General features: G+C 39.1%; 1 pseudogene; it reads right to left on the bottom strand.

Moving 5' to 3' along the window:
- Positions 1 to 7,077: 7,077 nt before the first annotated feature.
- LOC148192155 (uncharacterized) lies at positions 7,078 to 7,806 on the bottom strand (annotated as a pseudogene).
- Positions 7,807 to 10,102: the final 2,296 nt, after the last annotated feature.

Consider the following 10,102-nt stretch of genomic DNA (forward strand, 5'->3'; position numbering starts at 1 on the left):
CTACTAAGATGGTTAACTACTACATTATGTGACCCACCTCTGTCTTGAATAGGAGTCAACTTGTCCTTCTTCTTTACATCCACCATCAGTTGAGGATTTAGTCTTCCTTGAGGTTGTCTCACTGGTTTAGCATCCTTCTCCAAAACGGGTGGCTGTACCACAGATGGCAATATCTTACTGCCTAAGGTATTCTCAGCCACCTCAACATCACACTCGGACGCCACAGAGATATCATCTATTAATACTGCGTCCTCAATATCACCTGCTTTACAGTTTCCTTTTTCGTCCAAAATTAGGGACGACATATTTGAAAAAGAAAAATTGTTTACAACATCACTTGATAAGTCTATACAAAACAAAGAATGATCTTTAATCTGGTGCTTCCCAGCTTCCAACACGTTGAACCGCACCTTCTCGTCTCCTATCTCCATTGTCAATGATCCTGCATGCACATCTATCTTGGTTCGTGTTGTCATCATGAAGGGTCTTCCCAAGATAATAGTTGTTGGACTGATTCCTTCATCATCCTTCATGTCCAAGATATAAAAATCTGTAGGAAAAATTAATTTGTCTACTTGGACAAGGACGTCCTCAAGCACACCTGCAGGGTTAACTGTGCTACGGTTGGCCAGTTGAATGACCACACCAGTAGTCTTAAGAGGTCCCAGAGATAGAGAAGTAAACACTGATAAAGGCATTACATTTATGGAAGCCCCTAAATCTAGCATGGCATTGTCAAACTTTGAATTTCCAATAACACATGGAACAAAAAACATACCTGGATCTTTGCATTTTCGCGGTATTTCAATATGCTTCTTAATCAAGCTTGACACATTCCTTCCCAAATTCACAACCTCATTATCCCTAAAAGGCCTTCTATTTGTACAAATTTCTTTCAAAAACTTGGCGTATTTAGGGATTTGTTGAACAACATCTAGCAAGGGAATATTGATCTCCACCTTTTTGAAAGTATTTAAGATCTCTTGATCTAATTCCTCCATTTTTTTGTTTATCGGCTTCAACCGATTTGGATATGGAGGAGGTGGAGAATAAGATGAAGACGAATTTTTAGAAGAAGAGTTAGAAGATACTAACTTGGATTTATCAGTGGTAGTCTCAGGTGATGGTTCACTCGGTCCTCCATTGTCATCAATTTTGCGCTCCTTCTTTCTCCTTATCTTCATCCTCTTGGGCTCCTTCAGGGCTTTCTACTTGCTTACCTGTTCTTAAAGTAATAGCACTTACATTTTGCGGGTTGATCACTGTTTGTGCAGGTAGTTTATTTGACTCCTTAGCCTCTAATTTTTCCACCCTCTGAGTCAACTCTACAATTGATTTCTTGATTTCTGAATTTTGCTCAAGTATTGTTTTCATGAAATCTTGCATTGATATTTCAGGCTGAGATTGCTGCCTTTGTTGAGGTGGAACATAAGGTTGCTTGTTCTGCTGATATCTATTGGAGGACGAATCATGATAATTCTGGTATGGTCTATTTCCTCCAATCATGTTTGCAGCAAAAGCTTGAGATGAGTTTTCCACAGTGGTTTCCACCAAGCTAGGACATTCGTCAGTATAATGGTTAGTTGAAATGCAAATTCCACACTTCTTAGCAATTTGTGGAGCTGAGGTTTTAAACAAACTTGCAATCTCGTCGAGTTTGCTTTCTAGCTTATTCAATCTTTCATCTATCCTCTTTCCATCAACTGCACCATTATCAATTTCATGCACTCCCTTCAACAAAGTCACTGAATTTTCTCTTGTTCCATATTGTTGATTGTCTAATGCCTTCCTTTCTATTAGATCTATACCATCTTCTGGTGACCTGTCTAAGAAAGATCCTCCGCTTGCAGCATCTGCCCATGACCTATCAGTAGGACTTAAGCTTTCATAAAAGCTTAGAATAAAATCTTCCATTTGGAGTTGAGGGCATGAAGAACATAGTTTCTTGAATCTTTCCCAATATTCACTAAGATTCTCTCTATCTCTCTGTCTTATATCTTGAATTTCTCTACGGATAGCTAATAATCTGGATGCAGGAAAATACTTCTCAAGAAAGAGTCTTTCAATAGTTTCCCAATTTGTAATCCGTGCAGAGAGATAATACCACCAATCTTGAGCTGCGCCTTGAAGAGTAAAAGGAAAAGCTCTCATTTTAAGGCTCTCTATTGTGATCCTCGGAGATCTAAAGTTTTCACACAACATGTGAAATTGTCTCAAGTGCTTGTGTGGATTCTCCCTTGATAACCCATTGAACTTTGGTAAGGCATTTAACAGGTCAGGTCTCAACTCCCCCTCCTCATTAGGGTATTCAATGTTACTTCGGATAGCTGTATTGTGGGAGGTGGCTAACTGTCTGATGGTTCTTTGTGCCATATTGTTTGGGTTAGGATCAGGTAAAGGATTGGATGATATATTTGTGATTGGAGATAATGAAGGTGGAATAACTTCAGATGTAGGAAGTGTTCCCTCAGTAGAACACCTAAATTTCAATCGTTTCCGCAGCTTACGCAAATTCCTTTCAACTTCCAGGTTAATTTGATAAAATTCTCCCGGGTTAGCTCTGGTCATGCACTACGCAATCTGCTGGAAGTTGTTTCTCTATTACTTTTTTTTTTCTTTTGTTCTTGCTTTAGATAAAGATTTCAAATAAGAGATAAGAGAGACTTGTTGGGTCCACTCCCAGGAAAGAGAGGTGCGTCACAACGGACAACTTACGTACCAAGTCTTTCCTAGCCAGAGTGTATTCAAACTAGCCTCAAGTATTTCTCAAGAGAAATTCTTAATAAAAATAAGAAAAAAGATTTTTGCTAAAACAAGAATGACTAAAGGCTACAAAATAACTCAAATTAAATTAAATGTATGTGCGTTAAATAAAAAAAATAAAGATAAAAAAAATTAAAAAAAAATAAATAAAAAAAATAAAAATAAAAAATAAAAAAAATAAAAAAAATTAAAAATAAAAATAAGAATCAAAATAATCAAAATACTAACCGTATTCCCCGACAACGGCGCCAAATTTGATAGGCTGTCATTGAAGCTATCAAATTAATACTACTTTTCAAGGCAACTTCAGTATTGCCAAGTAGTATTAAAGAAGGTAGATAGGGCTAAAGTAACCCTGAGTCATCTCCCAACGAACACAGAATTGCTTTTGAATATCTGACTCTTATGCTATGCAATGCTTATGAATAAAAATGATGTTTGGAGAATGTTTAAAGAACAAATAATAAACTTAAAAACAGTTATGATTAAATAGGCTAATTCCACTGCTTTTCCAAGATAGATTCATCATCGGTTATTCACGGATAATTGTTTAATTGATTATTGTTTAAGTTTCAAATTAATTAAAGTACATTCTTAATTAATTTGAGGGCGATCATGCATTTAACCAAAGTAAATTCTCAATCAAATGCAAAACCTTTCTAGATTATTCACAATAAATTCAACCAAAGTACATTCTCAATCAAATTCTATTGTGTTTAATCATGTCTATTCTTAAATCTCCTAACAAGTTAAAAGTTAATCAATCAAAGTAAATTCTCAATTGATTATAGTTGAAATTATTACTACCAACCAAAGTACATTCTCAATTGATAGTAAAAACCATTTAATCATATGAAAGTTCCTAAATTAAATCAAAGTAAATTCTCAATTAAACCTAGAAACCCTAGAACTCATATAATCAATATGCATGTAGATTCAAACACATTATGATGCAAAAATCTTTGCTTTTAACAAGATAGAGAGATGAAAGACATAGAGAGAACAACTTAAATCAATAATCAAAGTAAACAATTGCATTAACTGAATGTAACCTCAGAATCCGTCATGGAATTACAGCAGAATAGCCCTATATGCTTAGCTCTCCATGAATGGAGTTGAATACAAGATGAAAGAAAAGTGAAAGGAGTATGAGAGAATGAATGAATTAAGTGAAGTCCCTGGGTCTCTTTATATAGGCTTAATCGGGCTTGGACTCTGAGTATTCAGTTGATAGAATATTTTATCTTATATCTTCCAAATAACTAAAAGATTTAAATAATTATAACATTATTTGGAAGATATTTTCAGTTGATATTCCCAAATTAAATTAATTCAACAACTGAATTTTATCTTTTAGCTTTTCTGAATTTCCAAAATTACACAAATGCCCTGAAATTTCCTCTATCTGCACTTTAGCCCCTTCTGAGTTTTTGAAATTGCAAGAAAGCCCCTCAGTTGACCAGACTTTGACCAGAGAAGACTTATTGACCAGCTTTGACCAGAGGAGGACGCGCCCAATGGGAGCTCGACACGTGTCAGGCTCCTCCCTACCCAAAATTAGGGTTCAGAATTGGGGAAAGGGCTTCCCCCTCCGCCTCTGCCTGCGCCTCGTTTCTCTATGCCGCCACGCCTATTCTCTCTTTGCGTTAGGTTTTACTCCTTCTCTGTAGGTTTGAATGCTTATGGAGGAGAAGATGAATGGTGGTGATGGTTGATTGTTGCAGGTCCGGTGGCGAAGAAGCTTGAATCACGAATAGGAAGGCGCGATTTTGGGGTTTCTGTGGATGTTTTTCTGCATTTCAGGTTTGATGGCAGTCTCGCGATTCTGGTAGAGCGACGAAGATGGCGGTGTGCGTTGACGGTTGTGCTGTGCGAGGAAGATGGAGGCAGCTTCACGATGGCGGCCTGACTGGTATTCGCGGCGGCTAGCTGGAACTTGCGAGAAAGAAGATGAAGATAGCGCGGCAAAAGTATGGTGGTGCGCGACGTTGCGGCGCGGCAGAGGTTGAAGAAATCGCAACTTCGGAGGAGACCAACGGTGCTCCATTGATGGTGGCGGTGCGGATGGAGAGGCGGCTCGCGGTTTCACGGTGATGTCCCGGCGTCTTGGTTAAGGCACCGTGGTGGTCCGTTGATGCGCCGGCGAGAAAGGAAGGAGATGATGTTCTAGCCGTGACGGCGACTTGCGGCATTGGCGGGAGCGGCAAAAGTGGAACGGCGGCTGACGGCATTGGCGGCTAGGGTTTCTGTGGAGAAGGTGGAAGATGATGCTCATGGGTTAGGGCTGAGTGGCGGCACATGGTTGGCTAGATCTGTGTGGGGAGGATTTGGACACGTGGCATGATCTGGTGGAGTCTAGCTTAGGAGGGGTATGGGTAGGGAAATTTAGGAGGTGTATTTAGAATAGGGTTACTGTTTGGCTTACTATTGGGCCTGTTTAAGAGAAGAGGGGTGTATGTAGGGAAATTGGGAGGTGCAAGGGAAAAGTTGCCTGTTTGGCCCATCTATACATTATTTTCCAAATAAAATCTGATTTTGGGCCTTGAATTGCCATTTGGACCAATTAAACTTATATTCTCAGCTGCACAAATAAACATTAGAACATCCAAGAATAATTTATGCGCTAAAACTTACTTTTTACTTCTCTTTATTTCCCAAACCCAATAATTCCAATCATCACAAATTCACTTAAAATAAACCATTTAAACACAATTATCCCATCAAAAGTTTGAACTTTAAAGCATAAATGTGGGCATAAATATGCACTCATCACGAGGCATATTTAGGCGAGGCAAAAAGTCTAATACTTTTGGCCTCGGTTGAGAACTGAGGCATAAAAGGAGAGGATTTTGCCTCGGTTCAGCCTTAACCGAAGCAGTAAAGTTTTTGGTTTTTTTATTTTTTTTTCGTAGGACTTTATGCCTCGGTTCAAGGCAGTATGTCACACTCTACTGCCTCGGTTGTAGCTGGAACCGAGGCAGTAGACTTTTTTTTTTCTCATCCGCAAGACTTTCTGCTTTTGGTGTGACCATAACCGAGGCCATAATGGGTCTTTCTACTTCGGTTATGATGTGAACCGAGGCATATATCCTTGTTTTTTTTTTTAAAATGAGGTCTGTTTCTGCAACATTCCCAACCACAGAAATAGACCTGCATATATTTTTATAGCCAGAACATATCTGTAAACTTTGATTCGTATAACATATCTGTAAACTTTGATTCGTAAAGTAAAAAGAAAAAAAAACAATGAACCAACCTCAATGCAGACAGCAAGATTGAAACAGCGTTGGAGGCAGTACCGGCGGAGGCAGCAGTGGCGGAGGAAGCACCGGCAGGGCAACGGTGGCGCGACGGTGAAGGGAGGAGGCGCAGCCAAGAACGAGGATGAGCAAGAATGCGCGAGCACTAGCAAGACCGAGGCAGGCGAGACCACTGGCAGCAATAGTGCTGGAGGTAGCAGCGGCGAGGCACCAATGGTGTGACGGCGAAGGGAGGAGGCGCGGCCAAGAACGACGACGAGTAGAGGCACTACCAAGACGGAGGCAGGCGAGACAACTGGCAGCAAAGCGGTGGCGCGGCAAGCCAAGGAATGGCACTGCTGGACGAAAGCGCAAATGGAGGTTCTGCGTATATGAGGAAGAAGCTGTCGACGTAAATGGAGGTTCTGCGAGATTTGAAAATATGAATTGAGCTACTACCTCGGTTACTCACACACGCGAGGTAATATCCGCATACAACATCGGTTAAAAGCAAGAAGGGTGTAGAACGTGTGGCTAATAGACCTCGGTTCAGTGCCAAACCGATGTCCTAGGTCTGGCGTAGCAGGCAAGTAAAAGCTGGAGCAGGCGTAGCAGCAGTTGGAGCAGGCGTAGCAGAAGTTGGAGCAGGTGTGGCAGTTGTTTAGGCATCAGTTCCCCTGCAGCCCGAAGCAATAGGACGTGGTTTAGGCACCGGTTTCCTAAAAAACCGAGGCAGTAGGGAGTTGTCAGACTTTTCAGGTCTTTTCAGGTGAGAAGCAGAGGTGTATAGGCTTCGATCTCATCCTAACTGAAGCAATAGGAAGGGGTTTAGGCATCGGTTTCGTAGCAAACCGAGGTAGTAGGTAGTTGTCAGACTTCTCAGACCCTTTTCAGACTTATTAGACTGAGCAGCAGAGGTGTATAGGCCTCCGTTTTGTCTTAACCGAAGCAATATAGTTGTTCCACCACGGGTTGGATGGTGACCGAGGTGTATAACCTTGTACGCTTCAGTTTTTGGATAACCGAAGCGTATATTGGGCGTCAGAATCTACAATTTTTACTAGTGGCAACATCCTCAGGCAGTGAACAAAGGGGACTGAGAGGGATTGTCTGTGAGCAACTGCATACTGAAAACCTCAGCGATAGAATCAGTGTTCACCACTCTTCTTATGTGATGTAAATATGCCTGCGTAGGTGAAGAATCAATAGTTCCTTGTAGAGTTATAAATTTCCCTCCATGTAAAAACTTTAATTGCAAAGCATCATATTCCACAATATAACATCCTATGGTTTTTAACCAACTGGCGCCGAAAATCAAATCAGCACCTGAAATAGGTAACAAAAATACAGGTAACTCAAATTGAGCCCCTTGAACTTGAATATGCAAATCTTTAATCAATCCTTCAACTTTCATATAATTGTCATTTCCCACCATAACTTTGAACAAAGGAACTGGTTCTATGTCCAACTTAAGAAACTTAGCAATTCGTGGCTATAAGAAATTATCTGAACTGTCTCCATCAACTAATACCGTGAGTGACAAAGAGTTAATGTGAGCAACAAAACGGATATTGTCAACACCTAAGCCTCCCTTCATAACATTTAAGGATAAATGGTGATTATCTTCTAATCCATCTTCACTATTTGTATGAGTGACAAATTGTAGATTTTCAATATCATTATCATGATAAAAATCCTCCTCTTTAGCTTGTAACATCAACAGATGTCTATTAGCACACTTATGATTGAAAGTAAACTTCTCATCACAAAAATAACATAAACCTTTTTCTCTCCTCAATTGCATCTTCGCAGGTTTTTGACATTAGACTGGCATAATGAAGGATTGGTAGGTGTGGGAAGAAGCGGAGGTAAAGCTTGTTTTCCTGTATTCTTTGCTGCAGTAAGATTTGCATTGGTAGATGACAATGGAGAATATCTATGAATATATGTGGTAGAACAATGATGCACCACAAGAGCATACTTTTCTTCATACAATTTAGTCAAAGACACAGCACGCAAAAGATTAGTAGGACATTAAGCTACTACATCCCGTCTAATATTCCGATTTAAACCACTTAAGAAAAAATTTAACACTGCACCATCCGTAAGACCCTTAGATCTATTGGATAGGGCCATGAATTTGAGGTAGTACTCTGAAACTGTTCCTGACTGATACAGTTTGAACAATTTTGTAGTAGGTGAGTCAAAAGGAGATGGTCCGGAATGGCTCTCCAAAGCTCTCGTCAAATCTGACCATGTGCGAACGAACACCATACGATGTAACATTTGAAAACACAGAATCACATCCTTCTCAAAATGAATAGAAGCTATCTCAACTCTCTCTTGATCAAGAGTATGATGATAATTAAAAAACTGCTCATCCTTGAAAATCCATTCTAACACTGGTGTTGTGCCATCAAAGTGAGGAAAACCCAAAGATATGTTGCGGACCGACAACATAGAAGAGGAGGGAGTCACCAGAAACGGCGAACCAGTTGAGTTCGAAGCATCAATGTGCCGATTGTCACCATTCGTTAACGAATCGAACAATTTCTGCATCTGATCCATACGGTCATTGTTAGTTGTTTGAAATTGAATGAGCAAATCACAGTTGGCTTTATCACGATCCGGTTGTTTCTCGATCCAATTCAAGATGGAAGTAAGCTGAGTTTGCATGTCTTTCATCCAAGTATTTTCAGCCATTGACGACAATTAAAGCACCAAATGTAACGGGGAAAATTTATTGAAACAGAATGGAACAGTAAACTCTTTGTAAATGGCTTACAACTTAATCAACAATGCCACAAAATAATCGAATAGAAAAATTCACAAGACTATTCAATCAAGAATTCCCCATGTATAAGGTTCAACCTGAAGAAGAAGAGAAGAAAAGGGTAAGTGAGTGGGTTCAGATGCAAAGAGAAAGAATCAAAATTCAGTAGAGGAAACAAAAATTGGTTCATACCAGAATGCCCTTCTTCTTACCAAACAAAATCCTTTAATAGCACATTATCCCTACGTGCTCTTACCCTTTTACACGTTTCCTTTCTCATTTTTTCTTCTTCCAGATGTCCTTTGCTGACAAATGCATTTCCCTCCAAATCTCCTTCACCCTCGGCCGTTCGGTACAAGCGTCCTATACCTTTCGGTGCATCAGTACTCTGCCGATCAGTACAGAGGTCCTCGGTCGTTTGGTGCAAGCGTCCTCTACCTTTCGGTGCATCAGTACTTTGTCGTTTGGTGTAGAGGTCCTCGGCTGTTCGATTCAAGTGTCTTCCACCGTTTGGTGCTGCAATCTCTTTCATTGTTCCATCTGTTACATCGTACCTACAAGTTATGGTTGTCCATTGCCCATAAGAGGTTATTGTTAGCCTCCTCATAGAATTTTTGAACTTAACATTTTCCATGCTTGTTGCATCAACATGGAATTGTCTACCCAAGCTTCCTTGAGTTGTTAGCTATTAAACCTCACAACATTGTATTTATAAAACTTCAAATATAATCTCTTCATATATTTGTAAAACTCCATGGTCAATAATTTGTCCAAATATATTGCTTTCAAATATTCCCCTAATTACCATTCTTGAGACAATAGGAGGAATTTAGATCAAATTAAATATAGAGAAAACAAAATTAAATATGATTTGGTTTTACTAACACAAGAAATTTCAAAACTAACCCTTTATTTGTTGTCTTAAGTTGTCTTAATTTGTCCTAATTTGATTGAATGTATCTAAATGATTTCCAATATTCACTTTTATCATCGGTGTAATATAGTGTATTTTTTAATCAATTGAATAGAACTTGGTTACACTCTTATGTATATGCTGCCATATCATAAGTTTTTAAATTCAAAATTGTTAAATTTTATCTTATTAGGAAAAAAAAACTATAAATATAAAAGCACATTTAAATTTTTTTATCATGTAATATCATAAATTTGAATATTTTTACATCTTATAAAATTATCCAATTTTAACTTTACACCTAAAAAACATATTTGGGCTTTGTTGAGTAAGGCCAATGTCAAGTTGAGTTGAATTGATCTCATGTTAAACTAAGTTGAATCGAACCAAGTTGGCCCAAGTCAATCCAAATCA

Source organism: Vigna umbellata, chromosome 10, assembly GCF_029865625.1.
Source record: "Vigna umbellata cultivar VRB3 chromosome 10, Vumbellata_1.0, whole genome shotgun sequence".
NCBI lineage: Eukaryota > Viridiplantae > Streptophyta > Magnoliopsida > Fabales > Fabaceae > Vigna > Vigna umbellata.